This window comes from Heloderma suspectum, chromosome 2, assembly GCF_057233095.1.
Source record: "Heloderma suspectum isolate Gila_16-S chromosome 2, 16-S_ref, whole genome shotgun sequence".
NCBI lineage: Eukaryota > Metazoa > Chordata > Lepidosauria > Squamata > Helodermatidae > Heloderma > Heloderma suspectum.
Window position 1 is genome coordinate 286,976,133 of NC_139459.1, and position 23,604 is coordinate 286,999,736.

The window sequence follows — 23,604 nt, forward strand, 5'->3', positions numbered from 1 at the left end:
GAATAGCTTGAATGCCTGAAGAGTAGTGGTGTTGTGGAAGCAGGGCTCACAGGGACATAGCCCCAGCATTTTTAATTAGCAGGGACTCTGATGTCATCGGCCGCCTCCCCTCAGTATATTCCCTGTTCCCTCTGAGCTTAGCTGCGATCCTCACTGCAGCTGTGGGGGGAATGAATTTTCCAAGCAACAATATATTGTTCCATGTTGGAATGCAAAGTATTTGGCGTGGCTTGGTCTGGAATGGGCAATTAAGACCTATTCACTTTACCAAAGATATGCTCCTGATGGAGATGAAAACTCCTGGTTTGTTGATATGGATCGACACAGCTGCCTGAAATTTTTGAACTGCCCTTGGAGACTGTCACAATGAGCTCCTGCATTTCCAAATTTACCACTACATGTGTGTGTGTGTGTGTGCGTGTTTCAATCCAGCTGGCTGTGTGGACATTTCTGTTGGAGGGGGAGGGGGGGAGATATACTGAAGGAGCTTAGGGAAAGCTAATGGGTAATGTTGGGGCACTAAGGGAGTGTGCAAGGGGGCTGTTTAAAGAGAAGGGATCTGTCCATGAGGGCTGAGTTCAGAAGATGAAGCATCCATAGAGTATCATATTTTGAAAGCCTAAAATGTTTGTGTTTGAGTGAGTGAGTGAAAAAGATTAACACCCCTGCATTTTTTTCTCAGACATCCAATTGAAATACCACTGCCTTATCTCAGCTGCACTGTTTTTGGATCCCAGTTAAAGGCTGAATATCTTACAAGGTTGTAATATCTTAGAAGGGGATGTGGCTGTGAGGGGGGGTCATGAAGGGACCCTTGCACTTCTGAATTTGCCACTGCACTACTGCTGAAGAGGACTACAGGGAATGGTGTATTTTGCTGTCAGAAAAAAAAATTATCCTATTCATATTCAGACTCAATGAACAGAATCTTCATGTTTCTAATCACACCTCGAAACTGCGATTGAATCATTGAAATGAAAACCCCTGTGAGGCTGGACTGGTCTGATCCAGTTTCAGTTAAGCCATTTTATCTGCAACTGAACAACTGCACTGTCACAAATCTAGTGGCTTGCTTGCTGCTATAATGAGGTTAGGAATCGCTCCAAGACCTTCCTTGAGTTAGAGAGCCATGTGACCTCTCTTAAATCCCCCATTCATTATGTAGGAATCAATGAAATAATGAACGCAATTCAGGCCCGTGCAGAATCATTCCTCTCCTTTTCAAAACAACTGAATGGAGAAGGCAGTAATTTTGACTCCCCACCCCATCCTGCTGCCAACTCCTCCCCACCAAAAGTATAGATATTAAGATGGAGATACCTTATTATTATGTTGCAGACTGTAGCTGAAAAGATTTGGCCAAAAAGATCCACCACCCCCAGGACAAGGGGGCATTCCATCTTTAGTCCTTCCAATGATTCCTCAGATCACATCTGGGTCACAGCTTTTTCAAATGAGCTCCAGCCTCTGACAGACAGAAGCTGAGTTTCCATGTCACTAATAAAATAAAACCTGGAGTGTCTTGCTTGTTTGTTTTTTAATGCAGGCAAAATCTAAACATACTGTAATTGTGTTATTCCTTTAACATGAGTAAGGACGCAATCCTTTACAGGTTTAGACAGAAAAAAGACCTATAACTCCCAGCACTCCCCAGCCTGCATAACTGGCTGGGAAATGCTGGGAGTTGTAGGACTTTTTTCTGTCCAAACTTGCATAGGATTGCGCCCTAAATCACCTGGCCATATTGCTTACTTTATATTTTACTACAGTGTGTAAAAACATTGTAGACTCCCTGGCAATGTGTGCCATACGCTAAATAAATAAATAAATAAATAAATTCATTTTACTGTTTTTATCATTCAACCTAACACACTTTGGACAGAACATGACAGTATCACTGGGAGGTGGACAGTTTTCATCAGAACCATGGCAGAGGAAGAAAGGATCAAAGATCCCCCCACCCCAGCATGCTGAGGCCCTGATGAAAATCAGGTTCCTTCTATTAATTAAGAAATTAAATTAAGTAAAAAAAAAATCTTGATGTGCTATTAATCCAGAAAAAACCTGATGTGGTTCCTAATGAAACATTTAATGTCACATCTAGGTTGGCCCTTGATAAACTGTCCTGCATTTCCAAACATACTCGATTGCATATTTGTCGGAATAATGTCAGCTCCAGGTTTGGTAGGCTCCTGGACAAGACAGCCTCAGCAGCCCCCCTCCTCTCCCTCTGCTTCAGGTCCAATTCCCACTACTGCCTAGGCCAGCCATCCCCAACCTGGAATCCTCCAGAGGTGTTGGCTGGGGATGATGGGAGTTGTAGGCCAACACCCCTAGAGGGCACCAGGTTGGGGAAGGCTGTCCTGAGGGAAAGGCCAAAGGGAGTGAACAAGAAGCCGCCGCAGCTGCTCTTTCTCCTTGCTGCCATTAGCCCCTTGTGTTCTCCCTCCAGGCAAGAGGGAGAGAGCAGGCAAACAGACAACAATTGCAGGAGGAGAGGGAACAGGGCCAGGGGGCCCTGGTTGTCCTCTGTGGGCCACCTGCTGAATTGGGCCTCGGCAGGTGCCATGGATGCTGAACCCTGACTCCGGCCCTGAGTTGGAACGTGGTTTGTGTGTGAATCCATTCTGAATTTGATTCTAGACTCTGCATTGATAATATTCGAAAAGAGAGAGAGGCAGAGAAAAGAGGGGAGGTGGCTTACCTACACATAGGACTTTCTAGAGGTGTCCTGTGTCCCAGGATCTGCTTCCTTGTAATGAGGGAGCACTGGAGACTTAGGGTAGAGCATATTGGAAGCAAGCGGGCAGCACAAACACTAATATTGCATCAGATTCTCAAACAGCTTGTATCCCAGTTCTAGCCACCTCCATCTAGAAACTCCCCACTGTCTATTTGACTTTTACTTATCTGCTATCTTCAAAATACCAGGTGCAACCTTTCTCTCCCCTTACCACCCATACACCCCACCCCACCCCCGCTACCAACAGGCAGTCTCAGACCCCACTCTGCAGGTAAATTATCCTTCCAGGCAGATATCTCCTATCCGTTTGCTACCATAGAAGAAATATCAACTGATCATCCTGACCTTTATCAAGCAACTCCCTAAAACAAGTTGGCCAACTCTTTCTTGACACACCAAAACAGCAATTCTGTTTATATCATTATCCATGATGACAAAACTGCATTGGGTAGGTACAAGGAGGCAGGAACACAGTCAACAAGTAGTGCAGCATTTGCTCAATGGTTCTTGCTTATGGTATTATGATAAGTTTTATAATTTTTGTTGTTCAGTCATGTCTGACTCTTCGTGACCCCATGGACCATAGCACGCCAGGCCTTCCTGTCCTCTGCTCTCTCCCGGAGTGTGCTCAAGTTCATATTAATCGCATCGGTGATGCTATCTAGCCATCTCATCCTCTGCCATCCCCTTCTCCTTTTGCCTTCAGTCTTTCCCAGCATCAGGGTCTTTTCCAGAGTTTTCTCTTCGCAAAGTTTTATAATACCATAAGCAATTTATGGTATTATAAAGTTTATGATTTTATAAGCTGCCTCAAGAATTTTGGGAAAGCAAGTAAAGGTAAGTAAGGCGGGGACACGATAAAAAAAAGTAAAGGTAAAGGTGTCCCCAACCAGTCGTGTCCGACTCTAGGGTGCGGTGCTCATCCCCATTTCTAAGCCGAAGAGCCAGCGCTGTCCGAAGACACTTCTGTGGTCATGTGGCCGGCATGACTGAACACCGAGGTGCACGGAACGCTGTTACCTTTCCCGCCGAGGCGGTACCTATTTATCTACTTGCAATTTCTTGCTTTCGAACTGCTAGGTTGGCAGGAGCTGGGACTGAAGACGGGAGCTCACTCCGTCACGCAGCACTCGGGTCTCGAACTGCTGACCTGCCGACCTTCCAGTCTGCAGTTCAGCGTCTTAACCACTAAGCCAGAGTGGATAGGCCTCTCTCATAATACTAGAACCCAGAGTCATCCAATGAAGCTAAGTAGTAGGATATTTCGGACAGGAAGTACTTCTTCACACAGTACATAGTTAAATTATGGAACATGCTACTAAAAGAGGAAGTGATGGCCTCCAACTTGGACAGCTTTAAAAGGGAATTACACAAATTCATGGAGGATAAGGCTATCAGTGGCTACTAGACCTGATGCCTCTGTGCTACCTCCAGGATCAGAGGCAGGATGCCTCTGTATAGCTGTTGCTGGGGAACAGTCCTGCTTGTGGGCTTCCCATTGGAGTATCTTGTTGGGCACTGTGGGTATGGAATGCTGGACTAGCCAAGCCTTTCATCCGATCCATCATGACTCAAATCCATAAAATGAAATAAATCAAGAAGCAGTACAAATTGCTCCATGGGAGTACAACCCTTGTGCTACTTCAAAACAACTATTTTCCTTATTTCCAAGGACTGGCATCAGTGGGAAAACAACAATGTCCCTATAGAAGAACCTTGTCAGAGGAATGCTGTGTTGAAAGCAGCACTGTATCTGGTAGCAAAGCATTGGGAAGCAAAATTTATGCCAAATTCCTTTCCTGTTACAACACAACTGGGTGCAAGTGCCAGCAGCTGCAAATCAAAAATAACCGCTACTGTTCCTTCGACCTGACTGATTTATCTTGTGGTTTTTCTCAGTCCTTTAATCCCCAGTAAATAATCTCTCACTTCCTTGTGGTCCCTCTAATTCCATGCTTTCAGATGGAACTTCCTGTAAACAGCATTGGCGGATCAGAAGCACATGAGACTTTTCCAAGTGATGTGAGACATATTTCACAGGGGTAACTTCAGGATGGAGGTGGCTAGAGAATAACAACAAATAATGGAAGCCAGACCTGTCATTCTCCTTTCACTTTTGCATGGCAAGTCAGGAGTAACTAGAGACTAGGTAAGAGCATATGTGTGATACAAACAGTTTAACCATTGTTATGGCTTGCCGCACTGCACACTGGGATTTGTAGTATTGCAAGAGTGCTGAGAATTATTATTTTTAGCTGACAGAACTGCAGTTGCCAGGGTTCTAGAGGGTAGGGAACCCTGACCAAAGCCCTGTTCATACAACCATCCATGTTTCCAATGTATCTGAAATCTGGAAGGACTGATCCCTTGTGGGTTTAGTAGAATGCCTGAACATTCTACTAAATTGAACGGAAAACACCAAAGTGACGGGTAGCACAAGAGCAGATGGGTCTCCCATTTAAATTAATGGGAAATGAAAATGGATGGGAATGACAAAAGCAGATGAAACGAATGCCATTCTAACAAATAAAAAGCAAAATGGATACATGATTAAAATGAGAAACTTAATGCTGTAACAAAACAAATTTTATTGTTGTTGCACATCCCTAACGTTGTCTGTCATCTAAGGAATGAGATGGCTAATGCTAGACCCCGTGACTTGCCAAGTTCCCAAGAATTCCAATGCCAGGTTCTCTTTATTATCTTCTTGCCCTCTTGTTATCTGATCAAGAGGGGATCTTCGTGACAATGGAATGAGACATACGTTGGAGCATTATCCAGATTTTCAGGGAATAGGCTTTGGTCTGTCAGGGACACACAAAGCGAGAAAAGCCAAATGTACTGTGCCTTTAAAATCTGGTTTTCAGGGGTCAAACAGCACTTGAAAGAAACATACTTCCAGGTTTGGTGGGGGGAATAGAACTGAATGTCATCAAACTGGCAGGGGCTGCTCAACCAATGAGAGAGTGTTGTTTCCTGCCCCTGTCCAGGCTCCACACTGCTACTACATTATTATGAATGGAGACTAATTAATTCACAATTCTGAAGGTTCCCCCTTGCTATTACATTATTATGACTGGAGAATAACTAATTCACAATTCTGAAGGCTCCCCCTGCTACAACATTATTATGAATGGAGAGTAACCAATTCATAATTCCATTCCAGCAACTATCACAGAGTTAGATCTCCCCCACCCCCGCTGCCATTTTCCCCAATGTGCGTACTTTTGCATGTCAAAGCCAAAATCCCCGATTTTCTGGTGCCACTTCACTGGGACACAACCTTAAATGAGCAAAAGCTCTGTCACTGCCTTTATATTATTTACTGTTGCCTTGATATGGAAATTTCCTCTTGACAAGGTTTCTGAATCCGCTGTGAAGATCCAAGTGGTAAAGATCCTTCCCCAGCCTATTTTGATATTTATAGTAAAAAATGTTGTAATCAAAGGAGCCTGGGCAAAAAAAGGAACATAGACATGAGATTGTGCTTACAGCTAGGTGCTACTTTGTCAAGTCTGAAGAGGAACTCACTCTGCAGCAAAACTTGTTTTGATGTTTGAGAACTCTACATCCACTCTTACTTGACTACACCAAATTCCGGGCACTGACAAACTTCCCTTGGGTAACTGCTGAATGCACAGAGAATGTGAGACTACAGAAAAGATGCCTGTCTAGCTGTAATAATTAATTGCTTTAATTATTTAAAGCAATTAATTATTTAAAATTATTTAAAATTAAAAAAATAATTTTTGTGAACCACCCAGAGAGCTTCGGCTATTGGGCGGTATAGAAATAAATAAATAAATAAATAAATTGCTTGGTATGTTACTGAAGTGGCTATATGTTCTGATGAAAGTATTTTTTTTTTTGTTACAAGAATGTGCTTGTGCTTTCATGAGCTTTCAACCTGCATACTAACCATTTTCTTCATGCACAGAAAGCATGAAGTGACTTATGACAAAATAATACTAACAGGGTCCCCGGGTTCTGGTGTTATGAGAGAGGGAGAAAAATGTCTCTCTATCCACTTTCTCCACACCATGCATAATTTGTACTATCATGTCTCCCCTTACTTGCCCCTTTTCTAAGCTAAACAGTCCCAGATGTTGTAATCCTTCCTCATAGGTGAGCATGGGCTAAGCACCATTAGCCTAATTACCCGCCTGAGCACAGCTTGTATCATCTGAACCTGGGCAGCATGCCTTGTTGGAGGGGGAAACAACCCTCAAATAATCCATGGCCTACGGTTGGGTTATTTGCTAATCTAACCTCCCATTTAGATTACTGTAATGCACTTTATGAGGAGCTACCCTCGTACTTGGTCTGGAAGCTGCAGCTGGGGCAGAATGCAGCAGCCATGATGCTGAGTGGAGTGCCCGGCTTGGCACATATTACAGCAGTGTTAAAGCAACTGTACTGGCTACCTATTAGCTACCAAGCCAAGTATAAGGTCTTTCAGTTGCCATAAGAAGCCCTGAACAGCTTGAGGCCAGGTTACCTAACAGATCATCTTCCCTATACAGACCTGTACGAGCATTAAGATCATAAGGGGAGGCCTTGCTAGTTGTACCACAACCTTCAGATTACCATCTCACAGCAACCAGGGTGCGGGCCTTCTCCATGGTGGTGCCCAGTTTATGGAATGATCTGCCCCCATGGAATTTGGGAGGCGCCAACTGCATCATGCTTTAGGTACCAATTAAAGACCCATTTCTTTACCCAGACCTTCCCTGAGTGAATGGGATGCCCGGTCTGTTTGTTTGTAATTATGGTGGTGTAACAGTTTTAATTGATTTTAATGTTTTATTACTGTTTTATATAAATGTTCTAGCAGTATTTATGTATTTTAATGAATGTTATAATGTATTTTGATGTACTTGGGATTTTCTTGTGAAGTGCTTAGCAATATTTTGAAATCTCTTCAGCAGTATATAAATCTATTAAATAATAATAATAATAATAATAATAATAATTTTTTTGACCATGCGAATTGGCTCAATGTGCCCCTATATAAGTCACCCCAGTTAGTTTCAGTTACTGTTGGACAACTTTTTGCCTGGGAGCAAAGTGGAGGAATCCAATGATAATAATGATAACCAACTTTAATCAACGGCAGCTACAATAAGAGGATGAGTGTTTACTACTCTCCTCTGCTTTTTGTAAACAGAACAGCATTGATTAATGAAAAATTAATTTAATCTCAGTCAAAGGAGGTAAACAAACAGGCAAGAACAACAAAACTTAGGCTGCACAAAATCTCATTGACTTTAGTAAGATGAAACAAATAAATTTAGACAAAACTTTCTGCACACTGCCTATGAGATAATATATAGCTTAGTTGGGGAGTTGTAAACACACTTTAAAACATACTCAGAGCTTTTAAATGATGAGGCAGTGGGAACATAATTATTGTATCTGAAGCAAAGGATGGCAGAAGGAAGCAGCAGCAGCAGAAAGGGAAATATTTGGGAAACAGAATAAAGAAAAAAGAAGAAGGGGGAGAGGGAGAGAGAAGCTCCTAAAATTCCTTTTCTAGATTAGACCAACCACATGCCCCCAAGAAGCTCACAACCAGGTGGTGATAATAGTCCCCCTTTGTGTTTGTCATCAGAATCAAAATCTTAGAGGAATATTGCCTCTAACAATGGACAATCTATTTCAGGTATCATGACCAATTGCCATTGAAAGACTCAGTAATTTGTTTAACCCATTTAAAGCCATCTCCTTAGAAGGCAGCATCGTATCTTGTGGGAATAAATTCCAAAAGTTGATGTGTTGCGTGAAGAACTACCTCTGACTTGAATAGGGTGGCCAGAAAAGAAAACTTGCATTGCCAAAAAAGAGGACAAAAAAATTGCACAGGCTTGTTATGAATAGATGCAAATTTAGAAATAATTACTATAATTTACATAGATATCACCATAGACTGTGTCCCTCAGACCCACCCCAAGGCCAAAGTAATTAGAACACATGCACATCTTTCTCTAATCAACAGAAGGAATGAATGGAACAAGTGTTGCTGTGCCAGAGGAAGAATAAGAAAGGTGGTGGTACATTTCTTTTGAAGCATAGTACATGATTCCCAGGGAGGCGGGGCGGGTGTGGTGGAATGAAATCCTGACCCAAAAGTATGAAGGATGCTTTTTTTTAATTTGAGAAGGGAAAAAAGAAGATCAGCGTCATGACACCCTCTATCCAAAATGTGACATTGAAGTGTAGAATTAGAATACTCATGGTATAATAATCTATTTCACAGTAAAGGATTACAGTATAATATGGCCCAGAGGAAAGCACCGTTGGTCTGTGGGGCACCCTATAAAAATGAGCATTGCCATATCCTGATTGGGTGGCAATTAGTTAACTGCTGTGTCTTGGGTTGACACCCTTATCACAAAGGAATATATTGGGGGGAAACTAGAGCAATAATATAATCATGTATGCCATCAAATGCTTACTTTATAGAAGATGACACAATCCAAACAGAGGACAAATCATACAATATGATTTGTTCATTTTCTATGTTTTTTGTAAGACGTATGTTAGCACAATAAAACATGTGTATGTTTAGCTACATCACAACAATGTGACAATTGGCACATCCTCAGGAGGAGGTCAAATCACCTTCAAAGCCACTCAATGACACCTAGATTTCAAAGATTATGGGGTAAAAGGAAAATAGTCGCTTTGTGATCTGTGATGAAAGAGGCAAACCAGTATGCTCACAGGCTGGCCTCTTTCTGTTGATGGATCTTCAGCTTGATATTGCATCTCATTGTGCCACTATTGGCAATCCACATTTTGGGATTCGTCATTATTATATGACTGTTGTTGATGGGTCAGAAAGACAATAGTATACTTGGCTGTGAGTGACTCAACCAGTAGACTCCACAAAAATGGATGGATATTAACACTGAAGTATTTGTGATGCCATCTTACCTGGAAGGAATGAGTACCATCAACAAGGGTGGGGAAGAGTGAAGGCCTAAGCCTCCACAGAAAATGGGGGTCTGGTTGAAAAGGGTCTGGCTGCAGATGGTGTACTGTCTGGCAAATGTATGTTGTGCGCACAGTATGGCAAAAAGCCTTCATCGGTGGATTAGAGCTTGCATGGGGATGAACATTTGCTGATGTGATGAGAAATTAAATGGATGGACGGATGCTAATGCCATCATCAGACAGATGATAGCATTAGCAGGGGGCTAAGAGCCTCTTGTTGAGGGTGAAAGTGGAGAGTGCAAAAGCTGGTTTGAAACTCAACATTACAAAAACTAAGATCATGGCATCTGGCCCCATCACTTCCTGGCATATAGAAGGAGAAGAAATGGAAGCAGTGGCAGATTTTATTTTCTTGGACTCCAAGATCACTGCAGACGGTGACTGTGGTGCTGGAGAAGACTCTTACGAGTCCCCTGGACTGCAAGGAGGTCAAATCAGTCCATCCTAAAGGAAATCAACCCTGACTTCTCACTGGAAGGACAGTTACTGAAGCTGAAGCTCAGATATTTCAGCCACGTAATGCGAAGAGAAAACTCACTGGAAAAGACCCTGATGCTGGGAAAGATTGAAGGCAAAAGGAGAAGGGGATGGCAGAGGATGAGATGGCTAGATAGCATCACCAATGCAATGAATATGAACTTGAGCACACTCCGGGAGAGAGTGCAGGACAGGAAGGCCTGGCATGCTATGGTCCATGGGGTCACGAAGAGTCGGACATGACTTAACAACTGAACAACAATACAAACATGAAGAGAACATGAAGAAAATAATCTATGAAGAAGTAGAACAAGACATTACTCAAGGAGGTAGAAGTGGCTATGATGTTGCTTAGGATCTAAATGTAATTGTAGTCACAGGACTTGTCGCTGTACTTTTGTGAACTCATTGATTAGGATTCATGCATTGGTCTGCTGAACTTGCTATATTGGTTTGGTGATACCATTGGACTGGTTTGCTGACATGATTACATCATTTGAATAACCTCACTATTGTAAGATAGCATAGGGAGTGGCTTGTATATACTGTATACTGGCTTTTCTGAATATGGTATAAAAATTGGCAGAGGGGACATTAAATGAGCAAGCAAGAAAACAACTCTCTAACACTCCAATTGTGCTAAGGCCTTTGTAGTTTGGAGATGGACTCCCTGGTCAACAGACTCCAGGACAGGTCTGCCTGTTCTGTCATTGAAGCCTTGCCCTGGATTGACTGGAAAAGGACTCGCTTCAACCTGACGATCAGAGGACCAGCCTCACTTTGCTGATGATGTAAGGTTGGATTGCAGTGAGCCATCACTGTTCAGTAATTATATCCCGTCACCTGCAAGGTGGGAGCCTTGTGGGCAATTGAGGTGTACTGCATGGTAGCCTTCAGGACAAATGCATTGCGGTGTAGCCTTGTGGGGCAATGCATCCTATTTGTGATTAATAAAACTGAATCATATCTTTCCTCTTTTGTGGTCTGGATTGCTGCTCCCCAATACACAGTCTGTATAACCCTAGCAAACTCTTCTGCTGACTAGTGTCAGTGCTTATATGTTGTCATTAAGAAGGGTGGCATTAAGGGCTCAAAGCCTTGGGTAGAATGCATTTCACTACAGCCACCTATCCCATGTTCAGGAGATTCTCCTGCTTGAAATCCCTGAACATTTGTTGTGCCTGTGCTAACAAGCTCACACTGCCTGTAGTCAGAAAAACGTGAGGCTCACGAGCACACACAGCTGTTGCTATGACAACCTCTAAGAGGAGACTCAAAAGGCCTGATAGATATAGATATATGCGGGAGGGGTGCGTGTGCGTGCGTGTGTGTGTGAGAGAGAGAGAGAGAGAGAGGGAGGGGGTAAGGCAACCTTTGTCTATGATCTCCCCCCCCCCCCCGCTCTCCCTCTGTCTCCATTCATCTCCGGTTTCCTTTTCCCTCCCCCAGCACATGCCACTGCCTACAGCTTATGCTCCAGTGAGCTCAAGGATGATACACTCTCCACACAGCTACAGCGGAAAGCCGTGGGCACTGACCTAGGCAAATTCTTGACTCTGATAGGTAGTGACAAGCCTTCAGTTTTCAGGTCAATATGACTGCATTCGCTACATCCTTGAAGCTGGGCAGGCCTCAAAGAGCACAAAGCTCTTGTGCCCTCCCTCTGCCTGTTGAGATGTTCTGCACAGGTACTGGCAGGGACACCATGCTGTGTTGGACTTTCCATGCTTCTTCACCCACCAGGTCCAGTGTGTGAGCTGTCAGAAGCTCTACATATTATTAGATCAGGTGGAGCAGGAAGGAAGGAAGATGGGAGATAACAAGGCTTTACAAACACCTGCCGTCTTGTTATAACAGGCTTCCACCAGCAAACGAGCGCAATTCCACCATCACACAGGGCCAGCCCAAGACATTTTGCTGCTTTATGCTAAGTATGGCCTGGCTAGAGGAAACTATGGAAGGGTTGTAACTCAGCTGTAGAACACACGCTTTGTACACAGGAAATGCTAAGTTTAGTCCCTGGGATCTCCAGGTAGAGTTGAGAAAGACCCTGGTCAGCCACTGCCGGTCACTGTAGATAATACTGGGCTAGAGGAACCAGTTGTCTGATCCAGTGAACGGCTGTTCCTATGTTGTCAGAAATGCTTCAAATTCCGCCACAGATCTCGGTGAGGCCGAATGCCAGTGCATTCGGCCCCCCGAAATCTGTGGCGGAACGGCCTGCCACCCCCCCGCGGATCCACCTCGGGATGAGACTTACCTGGGGCGGATGTTCCAGGCAGCGGCGGCTCCGGCGGCGGCTTCGGTGGCGGCGGCTTCAGCGGCTGGTATTCCGACTGGCTGCCACCACCGCCATTTGCAGTCTGGTCATTAGGATTTTTTTTTTTTTTTTACAGAGACGTGGTAGGCCACGTAAAGACTTACATAGCCTATCACATCCCAGTTAAAAAAAAAAAAACGCATACGCAAATGGCGGCAGCTGCGGCCGCCACCATTTGCGTTCCTTATTTTTCACCGTCTTAGTCTACATAAATATTTACGTAGACTATTACAGCGAAAATAAAGGGGAACGCAAATGGCGTAGTGGGCACTATCGAGCCCTTTTTGATTCACCGTTTTAGCCTACATAAATACGTACACCGTTTTTTGTTTTGTTTTTTACCCAGCAGCCACCGCGGCCGGAAACCCAGCTGCGGACGGCCCTGGCCTGGCCAGCTGCTCCATGGAGCTGCCACGGAGTAGAGCCGGCCATCGAGGATTCCGGGGGGAGGACTGGATCACCTCCCCCCCCCGTCGAGGATTTCGGGGGGAGGGACGGAGCACCTCCCCCCACACACCATGAACAGAATCCGCGAAAAGGTAAGTCACTTTCGTACATCCCTACATTTGATGTCCCTCCATTTCCCCTCGATTTTGCCTCTGGAAAATGCCACAATGCTAGACACCCACAGGACCATCATCTCATGCATGATATGGATGAAAAAGAAGTTTCAAAAGTGGGGAAGGAATACATGTATATAATATGCTAGGGCTGTGCACCGCTTCGGTATGAAGCCCAAATAATGAGGGGAAGTGGGCTGTTTCGGAGGTTCATCAGTGTGATACGAAGTGGATCAGCCCAGCACCGAGGCACCACAAAGCAAAGCGCCCCCTCCACGAGGCACCTCATCCACCTCTGAGATCCGTAGCTCTTCTTATGCCTTCTGAACAGCTGAGACAGGCTGACTCCAAAATGTATCAACTTCTCAAAGATCATGCGGACGAGCAGGAGGAGGAGGAGGGAGGCTAGCGGAGGAAGAGGAGGAGAGAGCGTGCTTTGGCGAATCGGAACTCTAGGGCTGAGCCTAAGCCAGCAATCTCCAATCAGAGACAGTGGTGGAGGAGGGGGGTATATATACTTTGGCAAAAGGCTGTGTTTGTTTATTGTGCAAGGTGGTTGGTTGGAAGAGGACTGTGTTTGTCTGGTTAGATCTGGGGTGTGTGCATGTGCACTCATTGCAGCTTCTTCTTTCTTCTCCATTGAGCTCTGTCTTTCCTTCCTTGTTAGAAACAAACAGTTAGTAGTAGTTAGTTAGCTCAGTTGTTCTTCACTCCCCCCCTACCTCCATTCCATTGCTTGCGTTGGTCAGCTCGAACTCAGGAGAGGGCTGCGTGCGTTTGTGTTCTAACTTCGACAGTTGCTGCAGCTGCCTTGTTCTGTTCCAGCTCATTCGTTCTGTATCTATCTCTATCTAATGCTGTCTTTCCTTGTTAAAAACAAACAGTTAGTAATTATTATTAGCTCGCTTGTTTTTTTCTTGTTCCTTTGCTCCACCCCCACCCCCCAGCATTCCATTGGCCTTGGTTGGGGACTCTGGAGAGGGCTGTGATTCTTTTTTAAAGTCTAGATAGTACTGTGTTTTTAAAAATCTAGGAAAGAAAGAGTAGAAGAGGAAGGAATAACAGAACATGCTGCAGTCAGGGCAAAAATTATAATACAAACATTTACCTCTGACCTTGTTCCTCCATCTCCCCACTCTCTTTAACTATTATTCAAACATTTAGTTTTTCCTTTCTTTCTAAATTCTAAAATAAGGAAATATAGCAGCCTGCCTGTGCCTTGCCTTATTTTTTGACTCTCCCTCCTTCCCAGTTCAGAAGTGAACTGTCTGTGTATTTTCTAGCTTGATCCTCCAAAAACATAAAGAAAGGGGAGGGGGGTTCTATTCTTTGCTTGGTCTTGGCTCTTACTGTCTCTCCTCCGCTATCCTGTATTTCTTGAACTTTACATGTTTTCCTTAAAAGAAAATTAAATATAAAATAAAAAATAAAAACTTGTGTGTGTGTGCGCGCGCGCGCGCACGCGCACACGTGCTTGCACTGTGATCAAGCAAACAATACATCCACAATTCAATACAGTGGGCAAAGCACCACACATGTACTGTTTTATGTCAATTAACTAATTATTCCAGTAATACTCCACTGTGTGGCAAAACAAGCCAGACCAATGAGGTATCTTCTTCGGGGTCTTGGCAGGGGCAGAGGTGGGCGAGGTGCTGCTGTCACTAGTAGCACCATTAGGCAAGCTGGCTCTCCCCCAGTCCAGACAGTGCATCCCTGTGCAGTACGGCAGCAGAGTGCAGAGGCCAGTTACAGTGCCCGGAGGTCCCTGTTCGAGGAGGCTGGCGGAGGCAGTAGTAGCACTCTTGGCAAAGGAAGAGCAGCAGCAACTCCTTCTGTAGTGGAAGAGGGGGGGCCCACTGTTGGACTTTCAGTTGGGGGTGTCCAATGTCCTCAGTGTGATGGAGGATGAAGAGGAGGAGATGCTCCAGGGTGTGGTGGAGGAGGAGATGCTCCAGGGTGTGGTGGAGGAGGAGATGCTCCAGGGTGTAGTGAAGGAGGAGATGCTCCAGGGTGTGGTGGAGGAGGAGCTGCAGGCAGAATCTCCGGCACCTGACCCCTCTTCCATTGTTCCTCCTACTCATGCATTGCCTCCCCCCCACCCCAACTCAAGGCAGGCAGTCTGTGTCCCCTCCATGGGAACACCAGGGCAGCATCATGTAGGACCACTTTGAGGAGGGAGTGGATCCCACCCCTGCTGCCTACTGCCACTGCAAGGCATCTCTGAGCAGGGGGGACAGCCAGGGCACTACAGCACCAGCAGCCTGCTCCTGCACTTAAGGAGGCAGCACCAATCGGTCTTGCCTGGGGAAGAGGCCCCTACATCCCAGCAGGCCAGCAGCAGGGGCAAGCATAAGGCTGGTAGTGCTGCTGGAACTCCTCCAAGCTCTCCATCTCTCACCCCCAAGAGGCTTAGGCAGGTCACCATGGGGGAAGTATGGGGTCCACCAGGCAGAGGTTTCCAGCATTCAAAAATCAGTGGCCCTCCTGGGCTAGGCACTGACCGTGTTCATTCAAGATACATTTAAAATGCTCATTTAGTGTGTGCTAGAAATAAACAAAAGCAGATTAAAAAATAACCTCTGCCAGCCTGCCTGCCAGGTCCTGTGTGTATTCAGCCATAGAGAGGCTGAGCTGGTGATTCTTCTGAATAAGGGTTGTTTTGCACTTCGAAGAAACCTGCAGCAGCGATTAGGGATAGTGATCTCTGCTTCGACACACTTCCCCTTCCGAGTTTGGTCTGAGTTTCTGGGAATATCAAATTCAACCTGCGCCTAGCACACAAGGCAGTGGTCCAAAGTGCCTGGAATTTGGCAAGTGGGATGCCCTTGAGGGAAGCTGGGAGTGGGCAAGGTTTCATGCACATCTACAGAAACAGGGAGAAGTTATAGCTCTTTGCTTTGGGAGTTTAGGTGGAAAACGTCAAATTTCACCAGCACCTAGCACACAAGCCAGTGGGCCAAACTGCCTGGGCTTTGGGGGGGTGATGCCCTCAAGGGGGGTTGGAAGAGGCCAAGGTGTCATATGCGTGTGTGGAAACAGGGAGAAGTTACAGCTCTTTGCTTTGAGAGTTTCTGTGGAAAACATCAGATTTCAACTCTGCCTAGCTCAAAAATCCCTGGGCCAAATTGTCTGAAATTTTGCAGGTGGCCTCCTCTCGGGGGGGGGGGGGTGGAGAGGTCCCCAAATTTCATGCCTGTATCTTCAACAACACAAACGTTATGGGAAAACACCAAAATCAGGCAATCCAGATATCCAAATCTCGCTTTGGATTCGGATCTGAGTTGGAGTGGAGGGGGTCAAAATTGGTCTGAGGTGGATAGGGGCATCCAAAGAGGATTGGGGAGTCCATGCACAACCCTATTATATGCAGCAGAAGGCTAGAACATTCTGCAGGAGGCTATAATATACAGCAGGGGGCATTCATCAGGTGGAACCTGAATATCAAACTGAGGTGGGTCACTCCAGCGGTCTTTAGTCCTCCTCTGAAGCAAAGCAGATCTTGAGTTTTTCTATACTAAGCATTTATGATGGACTCGTCATTCCCTACTCACAATTGTTTTCAGGTTCTTTAGACAATGTCGTGACTCTCCAGTTGCAGTTCTGTGTCTAACCAGCACTCTCAGCCATATTTTTTAGAGCAGGGAAAATGCAGCATTTAACTGTGAAACCGAAAGAAACTGCTTTTTTTACTTGTATGTTTGCTCCACAGTGCCACCTAGAGGTTACGTAGCAGAAAAGTAGCAAAGGAAATGCTGTTTGTGTAGTGCTCGGATCTCAATTCTGCAACAAAACCAAGAGTAGATAGAGCAGATTAACAGCAGATTAACAGCCTTGTGTAGAAAAGTTCCTTGTCCAAAGCAGTCCAAAGTGAAGTAGGCTGGTCCTGCTTGTTTTTACCGGGGGTGGGGGGGAGTGTCCACTGGATACATTTTCTGAACCTCCCCCAAACTCTCTATAAAAAGAAAACGCCAGACAGGGGGAGGGGGAATGGAGAGAAGGGGGTGTAGTTTTGTGACTTACAGCTGTAGCTTACAGCCAGGGAATGACTTTACCAGGCCTCTTCAATCACAGGGCTTTTCAGATGTTGTTTCAGGGTTTGGATTTTTTCCCCCTCGTGGACCAGTGCGGCTGTTTTCCTTTGTGGCGGGGGGGGGGGAGGTTTCAAGTTGACTCTCCTAGGATAAACACTGAAAGAGTTGTGCAGTTGTTTGTGGTTGTGTTTTGGTTGTGCGGCCTTCTTGTTCCAATCCAGACCAATCATTTCCTGAAATCCAATCCCTTGCACCTTAATTCGTATTTATTCTTCCTGCTAGTTAGGGTGCTTCCAGACAAGGCATTTCAAGTGTTAGGGTGCTTCCAAATGAGGCTTTTATTGTCCGATCTCCCTGCCTCATTCACAGAATTTTACTGGGGGGGGGGTCCAGATGATGTCCTCTTCCATCTGTAACTCTCCCGTGTTTTCCCACAACTTCTTCTATCATTTTTCTTACCACAGAAAATCTGTTTAGGGGGGCAACATGGAATAGCTGCACAATGCCTTTCCATTGGTAACAAAAGGAGCCATCCATTTGGAAGCACCCTATGACGGTTATTAGGTACATCACTTTTCATCACACATACCTCGCACTCTGTTCTGGCCCCAGTTGTATTTTATGTAAGGTCGGTGTTCAACATTTGTTTCTGGATAATAGTACAGTATCTGTCTGACTCTATATCTGTTCTTTGTTGTGTGCATGTGTTGTGTGGGACTCTGTTATACACATACACAGAGTGTGCACAAGCACTACGTTAGTGTCCTCCAGGGGTAGGCAAATGCTTTGGGCGGTGGGCACATTTGGCAATTTGAGAAACTGCCCTGGGAAGCATGGCAAAGGACAAGTAACCTGTCAGAAAGACTGAGTACAAGGCAGAGGTGAGGTCTGAGCCCCATAACACTACACAGCTCCTTTGAACCCACAGTTTTCAGCACCAACAGAAACCTATTTCACAGCAATCCCAGCCGCCAGTAAGAAAATGTGTTAATTTTATTTTTGAACAGGAAGAGGTAGGCCACCTTGATGGGTCCCAATAAAGGTGTCCAGGGATGAATTTGTGCCCACGGGCACCACATTGCCTACTGCTGGTGTACATTTTCAAATTTCAGTGAAGAGTCATCCAGCTCATCAAGGTTGGAGCAGGAGCATGGCAAAGCTCATGTTGCCCCCAAGGCAGTTTCTAGAAGGAGAGATAGAGGTGGCAAGATCAGTGCATCCCCCCCCAATCAACTTTAAAGGCATCTAGAACAAAAAACACCCTGCACCTTTCTGCCTGAAATATGTCAGACTACATGCCCTTAGAAGGGGTAACTATGCCTTCACGTGGCAATCCAAAGCTGCCAAACAATTTTTTAAAAGTTCTAGGCAACATGGAGACATCCAAAGCTTTGGACAATTGAAACAAGGCCCCACTTCAGATCTGAAGCAAAGCAGAGCAGATCTTGTTTGAAGTGGTCCAAAGCAAAGTGGCCTCCTATCTGAAGTACATTCTGAAGTGATTTGTTTTCCTTTTACAGAGCCTTAATATTTATTATGAACTGTGGTAATGGAGGAAAATTCTGAGAGTGCCTTGGACTGCAAGAAGATCAAACCAGTCAGTCCATACGCCAGGAAATAAATCCAGACTGCTCACTTGAGGGAATGATCTTAAAGGCAACACTGAAGTACTTTGGCCACATAATGAGAAGACAGGACACCCTGGAGAAGATGCTGATGCTAGGGAAAGTGGAAGGCAAAAGGAAGAGGGGCCGACCAAGGGCAAGATGGATGGATGATATTCTGGAGGTGACGGACTCGACCTTGGGGGAGCTGGGGGTGGTGACGGCTGACAGGAAGCTCTGGCGTGGGCTGGTCCATGAAGTCATGAAGAGTCGGAAGCGACTGACTGAATAAACAACAACAATATTCATTATTTATTTATCTATTGCATTTATATCCCACCTTTTTTCCTCTTGCAAGGAACCCGAGGCAGCTTACATTATCCTCCTCTCCATTTTATCCTCACAACAACAACCCTGTGAGGTAGGTTGGGGTGAGAGTCTGTGACTGGCCCAAAGTCACCCAGTGAGCTTCCATAGCTGAGTGGGGACTAGAACCCGCTCCCAGTCCAACACCTCAGGAGTGCAGAACCATAATTGGGGGGGGGGGGCTTATGACCCTCACCCAGCCCTCTGTGAGCCATATGATGTCAGGTGGGCATGGCCATGCATTGAAATAACTAACATGAATAAAATGCTTAAGAAATGTTCTTTGAGTCAAGACTCTAAAACTTGATTCATAGCAACAAGAGAGTGACTTCTTCATTCATTGTCTTTCACCATTATCTTTTTCCAGCAACTAGAAACTGCTGTATTACAAATAAGTTTGCAAAGAGGCTACATCAGAACAAAGATTAGAACTCAGGTCTTTAGCATCCTTGAGTCAATTAAAGAATCAGTTCTCTTTCATTCTGCAAACCTGCTTTCATTGTAATTGAAGGGGATGGCTTTAGTACCCTGTATTTTTGGAATGGAAGAAGGGGAAGTGGAGCAGAGCAATCTGTTCTTAAGGAAGAAGCAGCCCATCTCAAACAAGAGGTATTTTTCCCCCTTTAATGCTAACCAAGTAATTTTTAGGGGTATGCGTGATGTCAGTATTTTTATTTGGGGGGGTTGTTTACATATGTTTTTTTCCAGTCTAAATGCCGTACACTGTCATAAGCATTTAGTCTTTGCCTGAATGTAAGGACTTTTCACAATATATGTACTCTTGGATCACTGTGCAGTTACTGTGTGTGAGCATATCACTGTGAGTTTGCCTTAAAGCAAGACCTGACAATAGTTTGGGATTTGACCAAAAAGTATTTCTTAGAGAAATATTAACGTTTCTTAATGGTCCAGAATAGCCAGGTGATGTCGCTTTATAAAATTGAATGGTTAGAAAACGGTTGCTTGATACAGAGCTTTTCTACACAAGGCTGTTAATCCACTTTATCTACTTTCTGAGCACTACATGAAGAGGGTTTCCTTTCCAGTTTTTCTGCTATATAACCTCTAGGTGGCGCTTTGCTATAGTGGAATATTGCAATTACACAAGTAGGAAAATACCTTTTCTTTCACTTTCAGAAATAATACCACATTTTCCCTGTTCTTAAAAAACCCAGGGAAGTGCTCTTAAAAAACAGAAGCAAAACTGGAGAATCACACCATCATCTAAAGAACCTGTTAACAACAATGAGTATGGAATGACAAGCACACAATAAATGCCTCATGTAGAAAAGCCCTAAGAGGCATGTAGCAATAACAGTGTCTTGAATCCTTATAATTGTCACTAAGCAGTCTTGTGAAAATCCCAAAGTAAATATTAGAATCCCTTATGTACAAAATATTCCTTTAATAAATTATATAATAGTTCATCTTATCTCTACTGTTGGTGCTCATCTCAGACCTAAGCCTCTTATACCAGCTACTAGCAGGTTTTAAAATATTGTAACAGAATTGGTGGCAACGGAATGGGTCGGCTTGTGGAACTCTGAGTTATAGTGGCAGAGAGTTCCAGAAATATAAGCATTTGCTATAAATAAGGAACCCCATAGGTGGGACTGCCCAGTGAAGGAGCAGTTCCCCATAGGTGGTGGTAGTTCTGGGGAGAGGAAATCCCCCACTATGTTCCAATATTATGCTGGCTTGAACACATTTAGCAACAAAGGGAAACTAAGCAAGCACTATCAAGGGTACTAGGAGAGGAGGTGAACAGAAATCTAAACCACCCAGAGAGCTTCAGCTAATGGACAGTATAAAAAAATGTAATAAATAAATAAAATACTTTCATGTATCTTGTTATCAAAAGCTGGAAGATACCACAGAGCATTTCAGGTTGGTTCCCAGCTGCAAACGCAGCATTAGAAGCAAAAGTACCATTGGGAAGGACCCTTTAATTACGTCATACAACTCTAAAATATAGGAAAAGTTCCATTAAAATGATGATCGTATGGTATCACTCAGCTTCCAGTAAATGCAGGACACGAATACCATTCTGCTTAAGCAAAATTGATATCATTCTTCTTCCCACAGCAGTTAAGGCAAACTGGGATGTACCATCTTTGTATAGGTTTGCCCTCTTTGAGACCAGTGACAGAACTCTTCCAGCAAACAGAAGCCCTGCTTGTGGGATGTGTTCTCCCTCAGTGCTCCCATTTTGCCACACTAGCTAATCTATTTGCGATTGACCTTCCTTGATAATATGGCTGGCTGGACTTTATATCTGAATGGAATCAACCATGTTTAATATCTCCTCTGTAAACATTTCTGATACAGGTATGTAAACAGGTACCTTGTTGCCATGACACTGGTGCTCTGCTCATCTCCAAGGTTACATAACACAACCAAGAGGGCAATTTCTGCTAGCTTCCTACACAGCGAATATTGTTGTTTGGTGTGTTTGCATTCTGAGGTGTGCCAGCAATTTCAACCTTCTCCCCTTTCCCTTCTTTTTTCTATAAGCTGGTATAAATATTCTTGTAGCCAGATCCTGCAACTAGCCTACTGACACCAGCAATGTAATGGCAGAAGACTAAAATGCTGTGAAATCTCTTCTGACCTTCTGTGAACAGCAAAAGTGCATGTTGCAGTTTGGGTATTCATGTGAACGGGGCAGCTATCTCATGTTGTGCTGTGCCAAAATCTCCTGTCAGTTTTTTTTATCATTCTCATTCAATTTGATAGAAAAGAAATTGCTTTTGAAAAGAAATTCAAAGGAGAAGAATGTCTAAGAGAAATTCTCATGGGTTGGGTCCAGGGTTCTTCTACTTGCCTTCCTTATGAGGTGGCTGAGGAGTGTGTGTGAGCATCCCGTCTTTCATTGTACAGTCATCTCTCTGGCAGCCTTGTAGCTTCTTTGGCTTCAGTTAAAGCCCAGGGGAAAACATCATAAGGTAATACCTCCCATGGGGTTTTTTTCAGATCAGGAAGTGCAAGCAGCCTGGGAGGCTGCAGAGCAATGAGAAAGAAAACACACACACATTGCATCCTCAGCCACTTCACAGACATTAAACTCAAAAAGACCACCAAAATACATTCAAAATAAGGTATAAACCACTCTGAAAATGAGGCAGAAAAATGGAAGGCTATTTAATGAGGGAGAAAAGTATTCTCCCAAAACAGGGAGTCTTCTCCCAAAAGAGGATCTATGACCCCCCTGCCAAAGGTGAAGTACAGGCTGAAGGGGCAGGATTGCAACTTGAGATCGATAGGCATATGGTCAAGGAATACCTAATTACTTTGAATGAGTTCAAATCTCCAGGGCCAGATGAACTGCATCCTAGAGTCATAAAGGAACTGGCAGAAGAACTCTCAGAACCGCTGTCTATTCTCTTTGAGAAATCATGGAGGATGGGGGAAGTGCCAGATGACTGGAGGAGGGCTAATGTTGTCCCTATCTTCAAAAAGGGTAAAAAGGAGGAACCTGGGAACTACAGACCAGTCAGTCTGACATCAATCCCTGGGGAAATTCTGGAGCAGATGATAAAGCAATCCATCTGTAAGTACCTTGAAAACAATGCAGTGATGACTCAAAGCCAACATGGATTTGTCAAGAACAAATCCTGCCAGACGAATCTGATCTCATTTTTTGATCAAGTAACCTCCCTTGTGGACTGTGGGAATGCTATAGACATAATATACCTCGACTTCAGCAAAGCTTTCAACAAAGTGCCCCATGATATCCTGATGAGCAAACTAGCTCAAAGTGGGCTAGATGAAACAACGATCCGGTGAATCCACAGTTGGCTACAGAATCGGACTCAAAGAGTGCTTATCAATGGGACCTTCTCAAACTGGGGAGAGGTAACAAGCCGGGTACCGCAGGGCTCAGTCCTGGGCCCAGTGCTCTTCAACATTTTTATTAATGACTTCAAGGAGGAGGTGCAGGGATTGCTAATCCAATTTGCAGATGACACAAAATTGGGCAGGATAGTGAATACTTTGGAAGACAGAAACAAAATTCAAAGTGATCTTGATAGACTGGAGCGCTGGGCAGAAAACAACAGAATGACATTTAATAGAGATAAATGCCAAGTTCTGCACCTAGGAAAAAGAAACCAAATGCACAGTTACAAGATGGGGGATACGTGGCTCAACAACACTACAAGTGAGAAGGATCTTGGAATTGTTGTCGATCACAAGCTGCATATGAGCCAACAATGTGACATGGCTGCAAAAAAGGCAAATGTTCTTTTTGTTGTTGCTGTTGATTTGGTCAGTCGCTTCCGACTCTTCGTGACTTCATGGACCAGCCCACACCAGAGCTTCTTGTCGGCCGTCGCCACCCCCAGCTCCCCCAAGGTCGAGTCCGTCACCTCCAGAATATCATCCATCCATCTTGCCCTTGGTCAGTCCCTCTTCCTTTTTCCTTCCACTTTCCCTAGCATCAGCATCTTCTCCAGGGTATCCTGTCTTCTCATTATGTGGCCAAAGTACTTCAGTTAAATGCTCT